General features: G+C 43.2%; 1 protein-coding gene across 1 annotated transcript in view; it reads right to left on the reverse strand.

Moving 5' to 3' along the window:
• Window positions 1–15,496, reverse strand: part of FBXO11 (F-box protein 11) — a 99,453-nt gene extending 83,957 nt beyond the window's left edge. Inside the window, exon 1 of the mRNA XM_044428786.1 lies at window positions 15,356–15,496. The gene's annotated coding sequence lies outside the window, so the exon portion shown is untranslated. The remainder of the gene's footprint in view (window positions 1–15,355) is intronic.
• Between the last annotated feature and the right edge of the window lie 7,833 nt (window positions 15,497–23,329).

The following is a 23,329-nucleotide window of genomic DNA, read 5'->3' on the forward strand; positions in this document are numbered from 1 at the left end:
GAGTTTGAGACCCCTGCTTTAAAGTGTATCCTATCTCCTATCCTGCCTATCATCCTATCTGAGTATACTCCCTTTCAACTGATGCTAGGCTAATATTTTTTCATGTGTAACACTGTGCTTAACTTGTGACATTTGTAGCTGACATTTGTAGCCGAGTCCCATATTTGTAGACTTGTTTTGATGCCTTGTCATGGCAACTGTTTATGGGATGCAGGCTGGGGTAACAGTGTTCAGACATGAATGCATACCAGCTCCAAGAACACAATGGGTGTGTTCCATCACAATCTTCCACTCCTGCTCTGTGTATCTCTATGTATATTCATGCAAGCGCATGCGCGCTCACACACACACACTATATGTTATCTGTAGTTTTTGAATTATGACTCACACTTGTGGAAACCTCAGCTCTGTACACTGAAGATAGGATTGCCACTTTTGCATAAGCACAAACACTGCCTCTAGCATGCCCTACTGTACCTTTTTCTATATAAGATAGCACACATGTGATGGAAGTAAGGCCTTAAACAAAGTTACTTGGAATTTAAATAAACACCACTGAACCTTTCCATAACAACAATTGTTATAGATCACCATCCATAAGTGACCTTGCAGCCAATATAAATGAAGCTTCATTCAGGTCCAACTGCCTATGCTTACAGAGCAATCCCAATTATCTTTGCTCAAAAGCCAATTCCAATACATTGAAAGTAAGTTCAGAATCATAACCACAGTCTAATATAGTACAGTATTAGAGTGAAGATTATTAGCGTGAAGACAATCAGCTTTGTCATAAGACTAATGTTGTGGAGTTCAACTCCCAGTATTCCTGACCATTGGCCATTTTGGCAGGTACATTTAGAAGCTGAAGTCCCAAACATCCAGAGATCTACTTTCTGTTTACCCCCTGGGTATAGAAGAACTAGCAAAATGGTCAAATTGCAGGAAAACCACCTAGGCTAAGGTGGTCCAACCCAAGGCCTCCTGCCGCTCAGAACCTCCCTGTTTGCCCCCAGTTCAGATCCCAGCAATGGCACAGGCCTGGTTGTGGCAAGCTCTCCTAAGGACCTCGTCCCAGCCAGCTCTCTTCCTGATACTCAGGAAGATAGATAATATTCAGAAAGAGAGTGGTTTGGGCTGGTGACCTTGCAAGTCTCACCCCAGCATGCCCTGCAGCTCCAGCAACACTTGTCAGCAGGCGCAGCTGGGGCATGCTGGGGAAAGTTTGTCAGTTCAAGAACAAGAGGCTCAGCATGCCAATTCCAAAAAGGAGGGGCCGGGGGGGTCACATGGGAGGGCTTGAGTGGGAGAAACAGGGAAGGAGCTGCCTGTGATCTCTGCAATAATTCCTTGTGCAGCCCTTAAGTTCCATGTCAAAGTGCTCATGCACACTCAAGGTATAAAAAGTTAAATCATCCTGACCTATGCTATATTCTAAGAATATTCTTTTCCTACACTCACTTTCCATATTGAAATGGCCAATCCTTGTTAGTCTGTGTACATACTACATTGCTGCAACTTATAAATTACCGGTTTAAAAAAACCCTACATGTGGAAAGCCTGAGTAATGACTTGAAAAGTGTTGGTTGAGTGCTACTAATACCAAGTTTTAAATTTCTTCATAAAACAATAGATTTTATTTATTTAGACCACTCTTGTTCTTGAAAGCTAAGATCCATCATAAGATAGCAAAAGCTATAATAGCAATATTATAACAAAGCTTTGCTTTCAAATTATCTATTTGTTAATTAAAACATTTCAATCATTTTTAAATAAAACATTTCAATCAAACTGGTTAATCAATAACATTTTTTTAACAAGGGTAAACACTTACTCATAAAGTCCACTAAACAGAATAGCAGTTTTCAAATGTGCTCTGGGAAACCCTAGAATTCCTTGGAAACTTTTCAGAGGAGTCTACAAGGAGAAGGTAACCAATACCTGCAAAGTTTCCTTGATAGATATTGTCCTGTCTATAATTTTCTTTCTCTGCTACTATAAAGTCTTTTTGGACACATTCAGCTCACACGGGACAACAAAGAAATCCACATGACTAGCCATGCTCTGGGTGAACTGAAAATATACCCTAGAACAAGAGCAGGACATGAGTAAATCACCAGGAATTTTAGACACCAAAGTCCTAGCCTTATTAATCGGTGGCCATGCTGACAACTTCTGTGAATTTAAGTCCCAAACATTTGCAGATCTACCTGATGGTCACTTTATGAACAGGGACTCCTTGGTAGAAATTTGAAAAGGGTAAGCCAGGTAAAAGACTTGGAAACCACAGAAGACATCCCAAGAGCAATAGCAGCCAACACAATGCTACCATTTTAAAAATTATTTGTACCCTGCCTTTCTGTCAATAAATGGCACTCAAAGTGGCTTACAGAACCAATTAAAACTGATTAAAACAGTACGTTAAAATGAAATAACACACAACAATTGCAGAAAAATATTAAACACAGCACACAACCCACCAAATCTACCTACAAGTTAAAAGACGTTAAAAATTAAGCAGTCTTTGCTTGCTGGCAGAGCATCAAAAAGCAAACAAACCTAGTTTCCTTTGGAGATGGAGTTTCATAGTGTGGATTGAGAGCCTCCAAAAAGACACTCTCTTTAGTCAATTTACCTCTGAAGGGGATGGTCTTGAAAAAGAACCAGGCAGGCTCATATTAGGCAAGGTGGTCTTTCAGGTATCCTAGTTCCAAGGGTACGGTTTTATAGGTCACAACCAGCACCTTGAATTCTGCAGGCAATCAGAACCCAGTGAAATTGTTGCAACAAGTAGATCACCTGCTCCTTGTAACCAGCCCTGGTCAACAGTCTAGGTGCAGCATTCTGACCAGCTGTAGTTTCTGAAGAGTTTTTGAAGGCAGCCCCACATGAAGAATGTTACAGTAGTTCAAATGGGACAAAACTAAGGAATGCATGACCACAGCCAGATAGGACACTTATAGCAACAAGCACAGTTGGCAAGGTAGCCTCAGCTGTGCAATGCACTCCTGACTACTGCTGAGACATCCAAGTTCAAAGGCAAGTCTGTGAGTACACCCAAAGTGCAAACCTGAGTCTCCAGGGAGAGTGTTACCCTGTCCATCACAGACTGAATCCCTAATCCTTGATCTGTCTTTTGGTTGACCAAAAGCATTTCTGTTTTGTCTGGACTAAGCTTCATTCTGTTTGCCATCATCCAGTCTATTATCAAAATCAAGCACCAATTTAGAACCAGAACTTACATAAGTGGGTGGAAAAGAGAGAGAGAGAAAGTTAGGTGACATCAGCCTACTGATAACACCAAGCCTCCAAGACTTTGGACAATCTCACCCAGCTGTTTCTTGTATATGATACATAGCAATAGTGATAAAATGGACCTCTGGGGATACAATAGCATCAAACAGGAATCCCACAGCACCACCTCCTGAAAACACTTTCCAGGAAGTGCTGGTGCCACTGAATAAAAATGTCTCATTCTCCTCTCAAATCGATGTCTAAAAAGGATACCATTGTTGATGGTATTGAAAGTAACCAAAGGTCCAACAGAAATATCAAGGTCACACTTCCCCTGTCCAGTTCAGAGAGTAGAATATCCATCATAACAACCAAATCAGTCTCTGACCCATAAACAAGCCTGAGGGCAATTTGAAGTGGATCTAGAAAATCCATCCCATCCAGAAATCCCTGAAGCCACCACATGCTCCAGCATCTTACCTAATTATGGAACACTAGAGACTAGCTGGAAAATATCTGGTACAATGCAGTTCAGGGAGATTTTTGTTTGTTTGTTTTTTAAACAAAGGTGTGCGGTTAAAAGTGCAGGACCAAGACTCAGAAGATCTGGGTTCTAGTTCTTCCTCAACCATGGAGCTAACTGGGTGACTCTGGACCAGTTACAGACTCTCAGCCCAAAAGATCTCACATGGTTTTTGTTGTAAGGATAAGGTTAGGAGGAGGAGGAGAATTATGTAAGCTGCACTGAGTTCCTTGAAAGAGAAAGGGTGAGATATAAAAATAATAAATAAGTAACTACCCACCCTTGAAAGCCAAGGAGAATGTGTGGCTCCACTCTGAGAGAGGATGCTCAAGAATGTTTGTGACAACTGTCCAGGCCACTGCACCAATACAGAGGTCAACCAAGACTTTAAAACAATCACTTGTTAGAACAGGAAAATTTCCATGACCTATTAGAATACCATTCAGATCTATCAGAGACCTGGAGTCGACCATCTTAATTGACTCCCCATCACAGAAGCAGCTCCAAGTCCAGCAAATCTAAACCCTACCATGTAGTTGTGATCTTTCCATGTTAATGGAACTACAGAAAGTTCTCCCATTCTCAGATCACCATCATCCCACCCAACACATATAACCAGATCCAAAGTCTACTCAGCCAGATATTAATTGAAACAGACTCATGGTTGCCAAAGAGGCCATGAGGCACCATTCCTGATCAGGTCATCTCAACATATATGCTGGAGTTCCCAGTGCAAGAAACCACAGAGACCAAGCCCAAGACTACCTTGCCTAGCTCAGGAAGGCATACTGTTGAGTAGCAAGGCTGATAGTACAAGCACAGTATCTCTATTCTTTCTTAAACACCTACTTTTAGATACACACTCTGAAAACTGGAAGACTCTGGGATGGGATGACAAAATCATGACAGATCACAGCAAATCCACCAATCATAGAATTATTATTATTATTATTATTATTATTATTATTATTATTATTATAACATTTCTATGCCGCCCCTTATAGAATAGACAGAGTTGGAAGGAGCCATGAAGGTCATCAAGTCCAGCCCCCTGCTGTTGCAGGACACCAATTTACACTATCCCACTCAGATGGCTGTCCAGTTTCTTTTGGAATGTCTGTAGTGTGGGAGAACTCACCACCTCTCTAGGCAGCTGGTTCCACTGTTCTATTGCTCTGACAGTTAAGAAGTTTTTCCTGATGTCCAGCCTGAATCTGGGCTGCTGCAACTTGAATTGATTATTCCATGTCCTACACTCTGGCATCAGCAAGAAGAGAACCTGACCTTCCTCTTTTTGACAGCCTTTGAGGTACTTCTAAAGGGATATCAAGTCCCCTCTCAGTCTTCTTTTCTCAAGGCTGAACATGCTCAGTTCTCTCAGTCTCTCCTCATAGGGCAGTGTTTCCAAATCCTAGATCATTTTTCTTGCCTCCTCTGGACGCTTTCATTCAGAAGTCTACTGCAGTATATACGAACTCTAGTTGGCAAACCTGGGAGAGATTTACTCTCCCAATTTTATCCAACGAGGTCTCCATGATATAGGCCAGACTGGCATGCTCATTCAGGACCAAGTCCTACATGGCTGTTGTTTTTCCATTTGCATTCAGCACAGGTACTTTCAAACCAGGTGAGGTTATAACCCCAAACTGAAAAGGGAATATTCTCGGATACTGGAAATAACGTTTATTATGCCCACCAGGTTTCAGGAGAATTTTCCTTCCTCAGGGGCTGTAACCAAAATACCACTGCAAAACATTATTAAACATTTAAAGCTTCTAAAATATAAACATGTCTAAAGCATTACAAAAACGCACCCACAATTTACACTACTGTTAAGATATAACCATTTTATATTCTTAAACCAGCTGCAGATGAAATTAAGGCATTATTTTGTTACAAGTAAGATTTCTTGTTCCATTCTTGTCCTGTACTCTTAAATAAACCAGAAGGGTTCTTTCTAAACTTGCTGTAATTTTAAGTGTTCCAGGTCCTCAATCAAACTCTTTGGAACATGACTGTCCAGCTACAGAATCCAAAACATCTATTTTCTAAGAAGTCTGACTTTTGTGTTCACCATGCACTAGGAAAAACTGGTCATCAGATCAATAAATCTTAAAAATTGGCACCTCTCTGTAACACCAACATACCACTATGATTTTAACAGTGTTTAGGCACAATATGGATGGTATTCCACATCCTAAATGCTTGTCTGCTGGTTGAAATTATATAAAATATTATAGTCACATTGCAAATATCTACACAATGGCATACAGCACAATGTTGAAAGTTTTACCTTTTAAAGGAATTTGCTAAATCCTGGTTCAGCTGAAGATAATGGCAACATTTCAGCAGAAATAGGAATTCATCCTTGACCTGTAATTGCTCCGATACAAAATTCTTCCCATCTGTCCACCATTTTGTCTTCACTCCTATCTTTAATCTTTGTTCCATTGGACATGCTGCAAGATACTTCTTCTAAACATAAATCTTCATATTTTACAGTTTACACTATAAATGTAACAATTTTTTGTCTTTTTTGATACACTAAAACTGTGTGTCCCTATTCTGTTTGGAAAATGCTTAAAATTAAAATATGAGCGCAAAATAAAAACTCAGGCCGCAGATGAAAAACACACTTACCATAAGCAATGGAAAGTGACATTATAATTTCTCACACTATGCTGCCTATTAGCTTCTTTTCTGCAGATGAAGCTTGCTAGATTTGTCCACAGACACTTTACTGAGTCCATCCCACTTAACTGGAAGAATTACAATGTCACCTAGCACATCAGTACCTGAAGCCAGACATAGGAGAAAAGCAGCACACATTACATTCAATATAGCCCAAAAAACCTGCTAGTAGCTTAATTTAGTGCCCTCTCCAGATCCTGTCTCTGGGATTATCAAAAGAAGTACCTAGACCCAGTCAACATTTGAATTAGGGCTGAGTTTAGGCTTCCACTTGCACAAAGGTTAACTCCAATATCTGCCAACTATCCTCCAACAACAGCTCCCACTCCATATTGCACTTCATTCCAGAATGTCTGCGTTTTAGCTTTTAGTGGGCACATGCCAAGGAGCTGCAGTAAGTGGGGGCAGGAATACCCCATTGCACAAGTGTAACTCTATTCACAATTCTTTTAATTCAAATTTACATTAGCAGTTTTTTAAACTATAGGTGCTTTCCAAAGGAACAGGAAAATCCGTATTATACTCACAATACAATACAGAATATAAAGAGCAATACACTATCTTTTTTCACAAGTTAAAAAACTGTCTCCTTTAGAATAAATCATATTTTTTTCATGCATGGAAACCTAAGAGTTGATACCATAGGCAAAACTGGCACAAAAGCAACATATACTATAAAGTCTGTTTTGCCAACCAATTTCCCAAAGCATGTAAAACATACGCATGTATAAAATTCTCAAGTGCCCATATAAAAGAAGTTTATTTTATTACCAAACCCATGCAGAAGCATTATTCAAGCAATATAATTAACAGCACTACTAATATTTCTGCTAAATGAAGCCTACACCTGAATTTTAATTTGCATTTTGTTGTGTTTTAGTACATGGTTATACATTAAACAGCCTTATATGCACCTGCCTGCTATATACATTGCTTTAAAAATGCCAGTTTTACAGTTCCCCCAATTTTTAAAAACCAAACATGTATTCTGTAAGCCAGCTTTCCATGGTAGAAGACAGATTACTCACCCCACCAAGCGTAATATACTGAAAGATGGCTATTTCAACATACAGATAATAGGAAGTATGTACAAAAATTCCAGATTTTTGAAAAATTTGGGAGCCAGATTGAAGAAATCTGTTCCTGATCTCCTGTGCAGCAACAGCTGGCATCCACAAGACTCAAGATTTATGTGACATTGGCTGCTGGGCATCTAACTCTTGCACATCTGAGTAAAAATGAGTGGTGATTATGTAGCCACCTGCAGCTGGATAAGCACCCAGGCTAAATAAGGATCCAGCTACTGCATCAGGTCAATAGTTGCACTTTCCTTTTCTCCAAAGAGGTAATTTCTACTAAAGGGAATTTCACCATATGATTTAAAAGTACATGCACACACAGCTCATGACTGCTATGTGGCTTGCCTCTGAATTGGACAAAAGAAAGATTTTTAAAAACTGGTTTATTAGTGAGTATTTCTGAATTGTACAAACTTGGTTTTATTATGCTGTCATATACTTTTTATACAGTTTCTTAGACTTGATAAACTATACAAACCAGACCTGGTGCTTTGAGGAAAAGGAGCTCCCTGCAGGTAAGTATTATTCCAACTGAGGTCCAGAAGCTTAATTTGCTAGCTAGTGAACCCCCCACAACATGGCACACGTTACTTAGGCATGACAGAAAATAAATACTTTGCCACAATATGGAGCATAGAACTATGTTTTCATAAATTAAATCTGGCTTTGTGCCTGGTTTCTAACAAATGTAACATGTATGAAATGAAAGCATGAACATACCGGATCTACAGCTAAGCCCACTGAATAGTCCATATGAATGAAATTATATGCACAAATTGCACTGGGGATAGTAGGAGTTGTAGTCCAATGCTTTGGAAGGGCACCAAATTACATAAATCTTCTACATACCATTACAAAACACACAACATGAAGTTACTTGTTTATGTTGAAGTACACCATTATTATTACTACTACTATGTCATTTCATTAGTTAACCAAGAGTAACTCCTAAAGTCTATATTCATTGTAAATAAAATGCCTGATGGTATAATTATTATATGAGAATCAATGTTGAGAAATTAACTGGAGAAGTCAGATCACACAATTGTTTTAAAATCAATGATTAAAGGACCAATTTAAAAATCAATCCAGATTTTATTCCTATTATCACCCAATTCAACTAGAGCAGGGGTGCTCCAAGTTTTTAAACAGGGGGCCAGTTGACAGGTGGCAGCAGTGGCCATGGGCCGCCAAGGCGGTGCTGGCGGGGAGGCGCAGGCTGGTGTGGGAGCAGGGCGCACATGCACACCGCACACGTGAGGTGAGGCGGAGGTGGGGTGCGGGAGGCAAGGTGCCAGCTTGCTCGCAAGGAGATTGTTTCCAAGCGAGTCCAAAACAACCTCCTCGCGAGCAAGCCACCACCGGGCATGAGCACAGGGAGGTGCCATGCTTGCTTGCAAGGAGATTATTTTCTCCAATCAGTCCAAAACGATCTACGTGCAAACAAGCTGCCGTTGGGCGAGGCGCTGACATGCTCACAAGATCGTTTTCTCCAAGTGTTTCCAAAACAACCTCCTTGTGAGCAAGCCGCATGTGCACCCAGCGAGTGCAAAACCTGTAGGGTGGCCGGTTAAAAGGGCATGGCGGGTCAGATCCTGCAGGCCTTAGTTTGAGGACCCATGAATTAGAGGTTCATGTGTGGCAATAGGCTTTAGCATCTATAATACTCAAGAATTATAGGTATAAATTGGATGAAAATTGGAATGCATCTTGGAGTATATACATATATCACCTATCCATATACTACGTTGCTTGGAATCAGTTGTGTATAACTTATATTATGAAATGTCCAATGGTAAATTATGCTATGCAAATACACGAGATATAATGCAATGCCAACAGTTAGCTGGTGCAAGAGCTTTCCATTGAAAAGCAGCTTCCACTCGTTGAAGCTACTGGTGTTGTGCTACAGATTGCTCATTTATGCTCGTGCAAGTGTTGACTTGAACAGTACCCTTAAACATAATCATAGAAGAGTTGGAAGGGGCCACGAAGGCCATCAAGTCCAGCCCCCTGCTGTTGCATTCTGTTTAAACAACAACCAAACCTGGATTAGGGAGTACATGTAGAACTGGGGTTGGACACACATCTCTTTGCAAATTCAAAACATTTTAATACAGAAACATAGGAAGTTGCTTTTTATTCCACCAGACCCCTGATCCCTCTAGGCCACTGCTTCAACACTGATTAGCAGCAGCACTCCAGAATTTCAGGCAGTAATTTTTCCAGGACTATCTGAAGATGCTGGAAATTGAACCTGTGACTGTATACAAAGCATGTGCTCTGTTACTTAAGTACTTCCTTTTATCTGTCCTAAGTCTCCCACTAACCAGTTCACAGGATGACTCCCAATTCTAGTATTAAGCAAGAGGGAGAAAAATGTCTGCCTCTACACTTTTCCCACAACATGCACTGTAAACACCTCTACCATGCTCCCCTTATTCACCATTTTTCTGAGCTAAATAATCCCAGTTGTTGCAACCACTCCTCACAGAGGAGTTGCTTCAACCCGAACACCATTTTGGCTGCCCTTATCTGCAGTTTTTCCAATTCAATCTTTTTTTCAGGAACAATGACCAGAACTGTGCACAATATTGTAAGTGCAGTCACATCAAAGATTTTTATAAGGGAAGTACAATCTTGGCAGTTTTATTTCTAATTCCTTTTCTAATTATGCCAAACATAAGAGTCTGTCTTTTTCTTGGTTGCCATTTTCATTCAGCTGTCTACCACAGCCCCAAGATTCCTTTCTTGATCACTCACTGCTACTCAGATCCCATCATCCTATACCTGATGTTGGGATTTTAATACCCAGCATACACTGCTTCACTGTTGCTTACACCCAGCTGCATTTACCATTTTAATGCCTGTTTTTTAGCTTGGAGAGCACCCTTTGGAGTGTCTCACAATCCTTTTTAGTTTTAACAATCCTAAATGTTATCTGCAAACTTGGCCACTTGGCAACTGCCAGGATAGACAGGATAAAGCCCGGAGAACAGCACTGAGTAGCTACACCTCAGCCCTCTGGCACTTATGTTGTGAGGTGCCTCAAGGTACCTTTTTTTATCCCCAATACTACTTTACCTATAGATGAAGCTGTTGGGTGCGGTCATTAAAGTGTTTGGGGGCACAGTGTCACTGTGTACACTGATGACACTCAACTGCATTTCTCCATTACATCTGAATTAGAGAAGTTGAGCATGATGATATTTAGAAGCTGTGGTTGGCTGATGAGGGCCAGTAAACCGAATTCAATTAAGACAGAGGCACTGCAGGTAATTTCCAGGTCCAGGAATTAGGCTTGCCTGGTCTAAACAAGGGTGCATTCCTCCTGAAAGAACAGGCAAGTAGCCTGGGGGTTCACCTAGACCAGAGGTAAGCAATGAAGGACTCTCACAGCTCCATTTACCCCGACACCTTCCTTGGTGCCCACCAAGGTAACCTACCTTTCTCACCTCTGTTTTTAAACACATTGTCTTACCAGTAGCTGTGATTAATTTAAAATGGGCTCCAGCTGATACTGAAAACTGTGGGTTAAAATTAGTTTAGTGCGATGGGGTGCAGCTCCCCTTCTGCCTTGTGATCAGACTTTTAAGCAAGTTACTTGTGCTATATCATATCTCTCATGTAACTATTCTGTAGCAGTGCCCAGAACAGTTTCTCAAATTGTCAGATGTGCCACAGCCAAAAAAGATTGCCCATTTCTGTCCTAGATTCTGCACCTGTTCCTAGACAAGCATAGCTTGACTACTGTGATTCATGAATTGCTAACCTCAATACTGGACTGCTACAGCCTTCTATATATGGGACTGCCCTTGAGGATGGCTTGGACATTAAGGGCAGTGCAGAGATTGCTGTGAGGTTATTGAGTGGCCTTGCTGCAAAAAGTATCTACTTGAAAGAATTGCATTGGCCAGTAGCTTGCTGTGGAACTGGGTTCAAGTTTCTGTCACTGAAAAAATGGAACAATTCAGGGGAAAAGTATAATTTTTATTTTTTCCCCTGAATTTAACCCTTTTCCCTCTTGTGCCTTTACATCTTTAAAAGGGTTTAAAGCCCTAAGCAACTTAAGGCAAGGTATCTGAAATAGTCTTCCCCATACAGACCTGTCTGAGCCTATGACCTTCAGTGGAGACTTTCTTTGCACTACATCTTGCAAAGTCTCATCTGGCAGCAACACAGCAATGGACCTCTCTTTGGTGGCATGGTGCCCACCTTCTGCTATGGCCTGCCTTCTGTCATATGTCAGATATTGATGATCATATGCTTTTGATGATTATTGAAAACTTATTTACTCTGGCTTTTTCCAACCATTAACTTGCCTTGTTGTTTTATACTGATGCATTGCTGTTATCGTTTGCTGCAAACCACTTCAGGATATGTTTAAACATTTAAAAATAAATAACTAATAAGCAGATACATATTTCAGTATCGTATATTTCAGCCTATTGTACACAGTACTGACAATTCAGACAACAGTAATTCTTCTCAATACTTGCAGACATTTCACATCTGCCCAGATAGAATTACATTAATCTGTTTGCATAAGGCCAATCACCAGCATTTTTATAATGAATTTTGCACACACACACACACACACACACACACACTTCACTCAGGGATACCAGCAAACAGTAGTTTTGGTGAAGAAGTTTCATATTAACTTTTGGACATTCAAACCAAGCTAACAAAAATAAATAAAGTGTACAGAAACTAAATGACATCTCTGAATCCAAATATGGTTCACTCTAGAATTAACCTGTTATGTTGCTTTTACATCAATGTATTTCTAATCTTTTTATCAAAGTATAAATGACATGACTTCTCGCATATTAGGTGTAGCATCCATCAGGGCTGCTAAACACTCACCAATTCCATAGTACAAGCAAGACTTATCACATGTAGAATGGGAAGTTAGCACTTTATAAAGCAATGTGGTTTAGGACAAACCAGTGAGGGGCTGTTATGCAAGTTCCAATGAGCTGCTCCATTCTAGAAATGAAGGGATCTGTTCATTTCCCATTCCAATCCAAAGTGCTACATCCCCTTTGAACAAGCTATGGGGTTCCACTGACATTGGATAGCACTGAATACTGCTCCAAGTTTTTAAAAACTACATTCTGTGTAGAATAGGTTTATGTGTGATACTCCCACTACCTAATGTCCTAGCCACTCCTGTGCCCACAGAATGACAGAAGCCAGGCCCATTATTAGGGTCCCCGATCCTAAACACTTGGAATTAATGCTCTGCTTTCAGTTTACTTCTGGCTAATCATGCTGAGCATCAAGGTCTGAAAAATTCTTGAATAAGAATTTAGAACACCAGAACAAATCAGAAATTAGGGGAATGCAGAGGAATATATTGGTACAGAATATTAATAACCAACAGATTAATGATAGAATGATGAATGACAGATATGTTACCAATTACTTTAAAAAATTATAAATACAACCCCTCAAAGTGCACCTTTATAAATAGTTCATATGAATAAAGATATGAGCAATTTCTCAGGCACAACAATTTGTGAGCAACCTTTATAATAATTATTATATTTGATATATAAACAATACAGTTTTTATCATTTATCTATCTGCAGACTTTCCCCTTCCATTGACCTGCTAAGAATAATTGTATATTACACTTGCAGTATGAATTGCAGTATGAATATTTACATTATACACCTGGCTGTTATCAAACTTTGAAGTCTTACATTAAAGAGAGGTGACAGATCAGTACTATTTGAGTAATGTAACCCAGTCTTAAAGGTTTAACATTCAGAGCATTATGTTACAATCATGAGCCTAGTAATAAGCAGGTGTAATTCAATTGTTGTCTTAAGCACATTTGCCCCACTTCTTACAAAACCTTGGCCAACTATTTAAAATTGTCAACAGATATTCTCAGACATAAAAGCCCACTCCATGCACATGGAATACATGAGGGCAAAAGCCTACAATACATGACAATACAAAAGGAGGAAGTGATTTGTCTTGTTTTAAATGGCTCATTACTAAATCAGTAATTATGTAATGAATGTGAAGATTTAAAAAAAAGATTTACACAAAAGCCATAATTTAACACAAAGCATCACACCCTCTGGAAATTCACTGCTATCTGGTCTGGGCAACATTCTTGCTCTGACCACTGTGGGGGGATGGGGGAGAAGAGACATGGAGGAAAGGAGGAATTAAAAGCGTGTAATAATCTTACATTTTCTTTGTTTAATGAGTTAACAATATTTCAGTTACATCTTTAAAAAGCCACATCTACTAAATCACAATGCACTTCTTTGGATATAACATCTAGTCACTAACCTATTATCCCCTCTCAAACAAAAGACATTCCTACTACAACAGCGAGGGGTGTTTTTGTTAAACGTCTTAAACCACAGCACCACAGGTCATTCTCCCTTTATCATGCGATAGGTGCGACACACAGTGCATAAAAAATTAAAATCCAGCCCACCAGATAATACATGCAAAATGTCTCCTTCGATCCCACCCCTGTTCTTCTCCTTTAGAAAATAACCCTGCGACGACAGCACACCAACACTGGGAGAGAAACCCAGCCAATTAATATGGCAACAGTTATGCAGCCTATTGAGCGAACGATCACCCTCCTCCTTCTCTTCCTCCCACTCCCCGGGTCGCCCGGTAAAAGAAAAATTCCGACCCTTTTATTTATTTTCACACTGATTCTTTAAAGCCTCCATTACGGGAAAGGAAGAAAAATCACGATTGCATTTCCAGCTCTTTCAGACAAAAGGTGCTTCGCACACTAGCTCCGACCTAACAACATTTTTACACTAGGCCCCGAACCGACACGCACGGCAGGCGGAGAACCGAAAGCTTCACACGCGTGAGAAAGGGCGAAGGCTTCTCTGTTCCCCGCCGCAGAAGACTGATACCAAGAGCAAATATGTGTGGGGTTTTTTTATTTAGGACGGACTGTGAAGCGGCTGGTGGGGGAGAATGGCAGGCTGAAGGGAGGAATCGGGGGGCGGAACAGAAAAAGAGAAGGAAGCAGATTAATAAATGGCCGATGATCTACCCCGACAAAAACGCCGCCTTATGTACGTAGGTCTGCAATTCCTCTCTTCCATGTTATCCCCCAGAACCCCTCCCGGTCTCTCTCCCTTTTTTCCCTTCAGGGCCGGGTAACTAAAGCCACATTGAAAGCAAACTGCGCAGCAAAAACACTGGGGCAGGGCGAGGGAGGAGAGAGAGCGAGAGAAAGAGGGAGAGGGAGGAAGAGGAAGGGGAGGGGGAAAGAAGAGAGCCGTTCTTGTCTCCATGAGACACCATTACAAAAAGGAGAGAGAAAGAAAAGCAGCGGGTTGGGAGGCCGAGGCGGGAGGGAGGTAAAAGGAGGGGAGAATAAAAGGAAAGGTGTCAACACAAGTTACTGGGATACACACCGTGTCCCGCACACAAGGGGCAGCTTTCCCCTGCCATTGCCGGGAGGGGGGGGAAGCAGGGCCTCTTCTCTCCCCCCTCTCGCTTTCTGTGGCTCTCTCTGGGGAACCGAGAGGGGGCGCTCTGCTCTCTAGCTCCGCTCCCCCCGTACCTGAGAGGGACCCACGACGCGCTTTTGGAACCCCCTTGTCCCCCCTCAGCCCACCTTCCCACCCACAAACCCCCAGTAGGGCCCAGACCAAACAAAGCACGGCCTGTACGCTAAACGAGTGGAGAAGGGGAGGGAGCCGCTTCGGCTCGCAATTATTTTTAGTGGGGGGACCCCACCCGGTCCGTGTCCGCCTCTCTCTCTCTCTCTCTCTCTCTCTCCCGCCGGCCCGCCCCGCGTCCCCGTCCTTGTCCCTTTCTCGCTTACCCCGTTCCCCAGCAGCGACGGCGGCAGCTGCGGCGGCGGCGGCAGCTGCGGCGTTGTTGTTGTTCCTCTCCGGTGGTGGCGGCGGCGGCGGCGGCGGCAGTTGCAGGGGCTGCTGCTGCTGCTGCTGAGGCGGCTGGGCAGGAGGCGGCGGCGGCGGCGGCGGTGGAGGCGGCTGCTGCACCGGGCGCGGCCTGGACACTCGCCTGGGTCTCCTGTTGGCGGCTCGGACCGAGTTCATTTGCCGGTTCGGGCGGGGGGAGGAGAGGGGGTCGCTCCTCCGGCACCGGTACTTTGGGGGAAGGGAGGCTGGGGGTTACAGGAGAGGGGGGAAGGAAGGAGGGGAGCACCCGTCTGTGGGGACCGGCCCGGCTGAGCTCGCTCGGGGAAAGGGCAGGCGCCTCCTGCTGCTGCTGCTGCTGCTCTTCCTCCTCAGTTGCCGCTCGGGTCGCTCCTCCGCTGGCGGCGGTTGACGAGGGAGATGCTCGTGCCGCGGGTGACCCCCCTCCTCCCCCTCCCTCCTCCCTCACGAGCGCGCGCTTTTCCCCTCCCACCCCTCCCCACCCCCTCCCCAGCCCCCCCAATATCGTCTCTTCTCTAGGGAGTCGCCCTCAGCCCACCGCCCGGCCTGGCCCGGCTTCGGCTTAAGCCCGTCGCCGCTCCGTGGCAGGAGGAGCCATGGACTCTGCCGGAGACCGAAAGAGGGACGAGAGGGGGAAAAAAGCCACCCCCCTTTCCTCTCCCTCTCTCTCCCTCTCCCCCTCCCTGCACACTCACAACGGGCAAGGCGGGCCCGCGCCGAGCCGCCCAATGCGCGCCTCCCGCACGGAAGAGCGGTCGCGGCTCGGCCAATGGCGCCGGGGCTTGCATCGACCGCGCAAGGGGCGGCTAGTACTGAGGAGGAAGAGGGTGGCAGGAGGCTTGAGGGAGGCGGGTGGGAGGGGAGAAGGTGGGGTGGGGTGGCTCGAGGAGGCCGCAAAGTGGTGTGTGTGGGGCGAGAGATAGAAAGAGCCGAGGCGGCTAGCGAGGAAGACGTGGTAGGGCAGCTGAGCGGCAGGGCGGCATGGCTCTCCCTTCCCTCAGAACTGAAGAGTCGACGGGTTTGGGGTTCGGTAATTGGAGGTTGAGGATTTGAGGTGCAGCCTTTCTTTCCTTTTCCTTCAGAAGTTATAGAGAGTATAAAGGACTTAGTGTCGGCTTGCCCACCGGGGATAATTCGGGGTGTGAAAGACCTCCCTCCAAGAGGCAAATTTGGGGTTTCGTTCTTTGGAGAAAGGGTTTTTCCCCCTCCCTCTTCCATGTGGTAGGAAACCGAGGGGAGGCAGGAAATGGGGCGGAGAATAGTATTAGCATAAGTTGTTATAACTGATGATCTCATGGAGAAAAGCGATTAATCAGTTCCTGGCTGGCTGAAGGGGGGGGGGGACGAGAAAGAGAAACAAGCATCCAGGCCTATGCACACGTACAGGCTGACACGCAGACACAGTTCTGGAAGAGAGGCGCGGGTTTGACAGCTTAGCCAGTGCATTCATCTTTCTCCTGTGGCACTTGGGAAGCTGAAGCCCCTGCCCTTTGGTTGGAGCAGCTGCCAGCCTTGGTGGAAAGGCTGAAGAGCAGACGCCAGGAAATGTAGCAAATGGAAGGGTAGGTGTGAAGCCCTTTTTACTGTACTCGTTTTTGGAAATGAAATGTGCACATACTCTGTATTGCAGAGAAAAAATCAGTTTATTGCTGCTAGTGTGGTTTCTCACCCTTTTTTCTATTGTCCCTCGGCTCTTTGTGGTATTTCTGTGTATTGGGGGATGAGAAACTGCCTTTTCAGCTACCCATTTTTTTGATATGAGCATGCCATTGTGATTTGCCTGCACAAGTTCCAAGGTTCAACTCCTGTTAAAAAATGTGTCAACATAGCAGAATATCCTTAACAAAAACTGCACCTTCCTCTTGGAGTATATACCTAACCTCATTTGAGCAAGATTGGTATAGAAGTCTAAATAAAGCTTATTCATCAGCTGGCCTGCCATTTGTGATGTGGTGGGTGGCTATAGGAAAGAGGGCCTTCTCAGTGGTGGCACTCTGATTATAGAATGCACTCCCCAAAGAGGGTCATTTAATGCCTTCCATGTCACTTGAAGAAGAAGGGGACAGCAGAGAATGAGGTGGCTAGATGGAGTCACTGAAGCAGTCGGCATGAGCCTAAGTGGACTCCGGGGGATGGTGGAGGACAGGAAGGCCTGGAGGAATGTTGTCCATGGGGCCGCGGTGGGTCAGACACGACTGACTTCGCGACTAACAACAACAACAACCTGTCACTTAGGCTCTAGACTAGATCAGCACCTTTTTCCCATGACTGTTAATATTATGTATACTGCTCCTATGCTGTTCATTGCTTGTTTCTGATTCTACTTCTTCTCTACCTTGCAGTCTGTTAATTTGCTTTATTATAACTTAATTTTGTAAACCACCCTTGAAACCTATTGAAGGTATAAATAAAACAAACATATAAATAAAGTATTTTGTTATTTCTTCTGGGTCAAACCCAGCATCATGTTAGATGTCTGCTAGCACAACAGGATGGTCTACCTCTCTTTACCCTGCTGTAGCTCCCTAGGCCACCCAAAAATCTACTTCACAAAGTTTTGCCAGTTCAGTGCCCAGAATAACATGCTAAGTTTCTATCCCACCTTGTTCCAGGACACTTGATGTCGAACACACAATCATGCACGCACACACTCTTCTCCCTACAAAACACTGATTGATGGATCAGGCTGAGAGATACTACTTTCTCAAAGTCATTTAAAGCACAAACCTATACATGTTTAGGAGGAAAAACATTCTACAATTCCCAGTAGTGGGAACTGCAGGACTTACTGCCATCTAAACATGCAAAGGATTGCACACATAGAGAGTTAAATGGCTGAGATGTGAGTTGAGCTCTCCAAGTCCAAAGCCAGCTCTTTCTTTGCTGTAACACAGTAGGAGGGTTTGCATGACACACTAAATGTTTGGTTAAATAAGACACATGCTGGGGCTTCTTTACTGCAGGAGCAGCAATGTAGCTACCAGGCACACCATGGCTCTGCAGCCCCCTCCTTTCACCCTCCTACAGGTATCCCAGGGAACACTACAGGAATATCTAGGTTCTCCTTCTGCCCTGCCGCAGTCATAAGCAACTTTCACTGGCTGCAGCATGACTCTTTTTTAGAAAGTGCTTTTTCTTCATTTTGAGACAGTAAAAGTTGTTTATTGAGCCCTCCTTCATGATCACAGTGGGGACAGCCACAAGGTGGCCCTCCAAGGACCCCAGCAATACCTTGGAGCAGCTGCCAGTGGTCCCCCCTAATGTTTTACATGAAGTCCCGTCTCCTATCACAGAAATTCCCCTCCAGTTTTGCAGCCCCACTGCCATGCTAGTAGAGACACTTGTAGAACGGGGGGGGGGGGGGACGGACTAACAATACCATCACTGCCCCCAAAACAAGAGAACATTGCAGAGTCAGCAGAAGGAGTCGCTTTCTGCAAAGCACGCTTTCACTTTGCAAGAAGGGTCAGTGTGGCGCAGTGGTGAAGAGCATGGGACTGGGACTCAGACGATCTGGGTTCTAGTCTCCGCTCAGCCATGGAGCCAACTGGGTGACTTTGGGCCAGTCACAGACTCTCAGCCCAACCTACCTCACAGGGTTGTTGTGGGGATAAGATGGAAGAGGAGAATGATGTCAGCTGCCTTGAGCCCTTTGTAGGAAAAAGGCAGGATACAAATAAAAAAATAAATACTAGTCTAATGTTCTATGGGTGGAAGGCAACATCTTCCCACACAGACACCTGGCAGCAGAAGGTAAATGCTAAGGGAGTTCTGTGTTGAAAGTAGTACAGTAGATAAGTACTCAAGTTCTAATATTTAAAAGAAAAAATTAATATCTTAAAGGTTCAGAAAATCTGTGTGCAGGCATATTGTCAGCACCAAGTTCACAAATTACATGGGACTTCCAGCTGGGAACATGGGGAGGAAATTTGAATTTTCAAGTATTAAAGTACTATAATTTAACAAATGAAACAATATGATGTTTCCCACAGCAGAATCTAACTTGAGGGGGGAAATCTAGATTATCTGCAATAATGTGGTATAGTGATTAAGAGTGTTGGACTGGGACTTGGCAGATCTGGGTCCACTCAGCCATGAAACTCACTGGGTGAGTTTAAGCCAGGCCCTGCCTCTAAAATGGAGAAGAGGAGAACCTTGAAAGCTACCTTGGGTTCCTTGCAAGAAGAAGAAAGGCAGAGTATAGCTGTAATATAACAACAACAATCATAACCATAGAGTAGCAATCCTCCATCTACTGAGCAAAGGGAAAGATCAAGTTGGCTGGAAAGCTCATGGACTGTATGAGTTCCTTTCTTTAGTAGAAAGGTAGGGTATAGATCATATCTGTCAATAACATTTATTTTGATTTCTTCATTTTGAATATCATTTTGATTGGCTGCATTTTTACTCCATCCTTCCTCCAAGGAGGTGAGGTAGTGTACCTGGGAGTAGGCACAAGGTAGCTCTCCTGATGCTTTGGCCTTCAGATCTGATATGCTCCTGCCAGTGTGGCCAATGGTCAGGAAAGCTGGGAGTTCTCAAGTACAAAATATCTGAAAATCTACCTTCTGTTTAACACCTTGCTTGGTTCTTTGTATGCTTCTTTATCTGCACAACAACTGAGTCAGGTAGATTAGCTGAGGGATTGTGATAGCTCATGATCACCCATTGGGTTTCATGGCTGCATGTGGCTTTGATCCCAACTCTTCTAGGTCCAGCCGTCTAAACACTGCAGGGCACTGGTCCTCTGACTCCTATTTGGCTTTTTAAAATGACATAATCTGATCATGTGGATGTAGGTAAGAAAGCATAATAGCCTCCCAATATAATGATCTGTCAACCTCTATTAGCCATGATTGCTAAATGAATTTTCCATGTCAATGTCTGTATACCTTTGAATACTAGATAATGGACACAAATGAGAATGGTTATCCCCCCTATGCCATCTGGCTAGTCAGTACTAGAAATGGAATGTTGGACTAAAGGTATCTTAGTGAGGCAGCCCTTCTGATTCTGTTTCCAAAACAGGAGTAACAGGTAACTGCTTTATCTTACTGGTTTGGTGTAAGAATAGATGAGAAGGATTTCCTGGTGCACTGAACTTTGACAAAACCACATTGAGTCTTGATGAAAATTATTGCTTTTGTAGCAATGGACCAAAGAAAATAAAGTACTTTTTTCCCTACAATATGAGAATGATACTGTTCCCAGGTTTTCAACAAGAAGAAAACTTATCACTTGTGAATCTTGCTCCATCAGGATGACTCTCCCAAACTATGTTGCCTAGCTTGAAATGGGGCCCCAGAATCTTCAAAGTTGGTATCTCTGGCCTAGAAAGTATGCATCATTGTATAGTACAATGGCTAATGTCAAGGCAACATGACCCTGATCAATGCCTGGATGGAAAAACTCCTGGAAACTACCTTTGTGCTTTTGGGAGAAAATGCAGGGTACATAGAAAATAAATACAACAGGAGATTGGCAGTCAATAGCCAGTCAAGTATACCTGAGTTATCTTCTTTTGAAATCTGAGAATATTACCTGCAAACACAGTATACAACTCAGAAAATTATTACTTCTGTCATTGCCATTCATAAATATCTGAACATTGAAGAAGCATCAAAGCATCATACCTTATGTCTTAAACTTTTAGATATAAAGTTCTACCAACTGCTGTAGGATTGAAAAAAAGTAATGTAAAGTATAACAGTAAATTTCAAAAGTCAAAATGTAACTTGTGTGTGTGAGAGAGAGGCATTTTAATGGATAATATTGGGGCAGGTGGGAGGAGGAGATTCTTGTCAGGCTTATACTGCAGCAAAACAGAGGTCGTGGGCTGTCCCACGCTAGAGACATTCAAGGTGAAACTGGACAGTCATCTGCGTGGGATGGAGTAAATCGGTGGCCTGCAACGGCAGGGAGTTGGACCTGATGGCCTTCAGGGCCCCTTCCAACTCTACTGCTCTATGATTCTATGAAAACAGAAGGTAAACAGCCCTGTCCATATCAAGCTATATTGCCACGGGCTAGACAAGGGCACCGGTTGGGCCATGGCAGTAATAGCATTATCATAACTCACAAGCACCTTGCAGCTCGGTGAGTTTCCTCCCATCCCATGCAGGAGCACAGAACCTCAGGCCTGGGGTCCCCAGAAGACCACATCCCCAACCACTGATAGTGTGATGGTTTTTCTGGCTTGTCTGCAGATCTTAATTCTAAAATGTTGAAATACCTTTCCTATGGCAGGAAGGGCTCTAAATTAACATGCACTCATGTATTTGATGTTTGGCCTTGTCCCTTTTGCCATTGTCCACGCCTGCTGCAGGAATGTGCCCTTGAAGAACTTCCCCAAAAGGAAATTCAGCCCATGGGCTGGAAATGGTTCAGCGCTCCTACTTGAGAGTCTCTGTCAACTTTGATGCTGCCACCACTTTGCTTTCATAAGACATTTAGTGACCACACAAAAAGAATACCAGAAGTCCAGCATTAGAAGAACAGCCGTTCAAAAGTTAGCCAAGATCAAGTCGAAGAGCTAACTTTATTTTGACAATGCTCACCACCCTGAAAGTGTCTTGTGGGAAAAGTTGAATAGAATACAAAATTACTTCAGACTACCAATCACAAAGTGATTATTTTGGAGAAAGGTACATTCTTAAGATTTACATATATATCTTGTTCAACTCTAGCTTTGGCACAACAAAATTGTGTGTGAATGTGTATTATGTACAATAAGCACTTGTAATCTAAAGTATTGTCTAGTGTATATCTCTTCAATGGAAAATAATAAAAATATGCTTGTAATATGCTCTGCTCTTACACAAGCTCTGCTCTATTATTTCTTCAGTAGTCAAGCCTTTGACCCATGCAAAGACTGTTCCAATAGGGTATAGCAAATCCTGGCCCTGCAACTTCTGACTACGTTTATGCAATGGCATAGCAATAAATTATACTGTCTTATGACAACAGGTATCATGTGTGAAAGAGGAGATAATTCCTGCAGTATAAAGGTGATGGCAGGAGAACTGATGGTCTTCTAGATGTTGTTGGGCGCTGCTATGGGAGTGAGCCAAGGGACCACTGAAGCGTTGCAGTTTGGGCATCTAGCAAAAATAAATGATCTAAATAAACTACATAAGCTCATAGGGCAGGTTCATACAACATGCAAGGCTGGGAGAAGGGTGGGTTGCAACTATGGGTGGTAAGTTACCACATTTTCCTAAACAAATGATCACAAATGCCATCTGGTTCCATCATTTTCTGTCACCCTTCCATACTTCCTCTCACACCATACATCCCAGCAGCCCCTGCAAGCAAAATCCCCTTGATTACTGTATTGTTCTCTATTGACAGTAGCTGCCTCTTTCTGACTCATCCACTGAGGTTTTGAGGTGGACTCTCCTTCTTCCCCTACAGATACACCTCCATCTCTTTAAATCTTCCTTTGCCAATCTAGTCCCCAAAAAGTGGGGTTTGTTTTATTTTTAGATAAAACACTTTTAATGCAGCTTCCCTTCCTATGCATTTACCCAGTTTCTCCCTGTTTCAGAAAGTAAACAGGGTAACAGGCACACTGCTTAGCTGATAGGAACAAAGCAAGTGATGTTTTATGTGTTGTTAAGGAAGTAGAGATCCGCTGCCTAGAGCAGCTTCTTCTGTCGCCACTGTTTCCACAGGACTCCATAGTATTTTTTCACCATGAATGGAAAAAGGGGGCTCCCTCATCTTGACATCAAGATAGCCAGTTATAGTAAACAGAAACCATACAGCATGCCATTGTTTCTTGTAATGGTGTCCGGGCTCAAAACAAGCCATAGTAATATACCATGACTGAGTCCACATGACATGACAATGGTTTTACACACACACACACACACACACACACACACACACACACA

This window comes from Varanus komodoensis, unplaced genomic scaffold (assembly GCF_004798865.1).
Source record: "Varanus komodoensis strain SLA01 unplaced genomic scaffold, ASM479886v1 scaffold2, whole genome shotgun sequence".
NCBI lineage: Eukaryota > Metazoa > Chordata > Lepidosauria > Squamata > Varanidae > Varanus > Varanus komodoensis.